Below are 976 nucleotides of genomic sequence, written 5' to 3' on the forward strand. Positions count from 1 at the left end.
GCCAGGGGAGGTTTAGATTGGACATGAGGAAAAATGTCTTTACTGAAAGAGTGGTTAAACATAGGGAAGTGGTTGGGTCACCATCCCTGGAGGTATTTAAAAGACGTGTAGATGAGGCACTTAGGGACATGGTTTAGTGGGCATGGTGGTGTTGGGTTGATGGTTGGACTCGATGATCTTAGAGGTCTTTTCCAACCTTAATGATTCTATGATTCCATGACTGTGCAGAAGCAAGCTTAATACACTAGAAAACCTTTCCTTGACGCACACACATTAGTTAAGCCACAAACTGTAATGAAAGACAGACAGGGAAAGATGAGACGAACCCCTGAGAATTACTCAAAGGGAAGGACACACATAAGGAATCAAGCTGCAGGATCATCTTCCTGGCTGGAAATCTTCCTATGAGCTGGCAGGAAAAGTATTTCAAGCTGAGCTGCTGCTAGTGGATTCTGTTCTCTTTCTTCTCTAGTGTTTGACTAAAGGAAATCAAACTCTATGATGTAACGACTGTACACCGTATGCAATGCTTAACTCTGATGAGCAAATATAATCACATAGCTGTCCTGTCATCCTTTGCCTTTTTTGAGCGTCAAGATTTGTCCTGATACTGAAGAACTCTTCTGGGCTAGAAGAGAAAAGGATTGATTATAATCAGTACAAGTAGCCCAGTTATACGTAGTTCAGGAGCTTTAATTTAATCTTGTGTATTGATTTTCTTTAGTTATTAGAAGTTGTAGATTCAATGAGTATTTCCTTTCATGATAAACAGCGTGCCTGTATTTCCATAAATTCTTCCCACAAAGTCCCAGTATCACTGAACGCAGCCTCTCTTGAAAATAAATGAAAAGACCTTAAATCAAGATTTTGGAAAATATGCTAGACAAAATATACAACATTTATCTTCTAAGTGTGCTATATGTGTTGAACTGGAATCTCTGGTGAGTGAGAAAACTCAGTGTATATTCCAAGCCCG

General features: G+C 39.5%; 1 protein-coding gene across 1 annotated transcript in view; it reads right to left on the minus strand.

The window, feature by feature from the left end:
• The window catches only part of MFSD10 (major facilitator superfamily domain containing 10), a 28,758-nt gene that overhangs the window by 10,344 nt on the left and 17,438 nt on the right, over positions 1-976 (minus strand). The gene's annotated exons all lie outside the window — the stretch shown is intronic.

This window comes from Pygoscelis adeliae, unplaced genomic scaffold, assembly GCF_000699105.1.
Source record: "Pygoscelis adeliae isolate BGI_AS28 unplaced genomic scaffold, ASM69910v1 Scaffold66, whole genome shotgun sequence".
NCBI classification, from domain to species: domain Eukaryota; kingdom Metazoa; phylum Chordata; class Aves; order Sphenisciformes; family Spheniscidae; genus Pygoscelis; species Pygoscelis adeliae.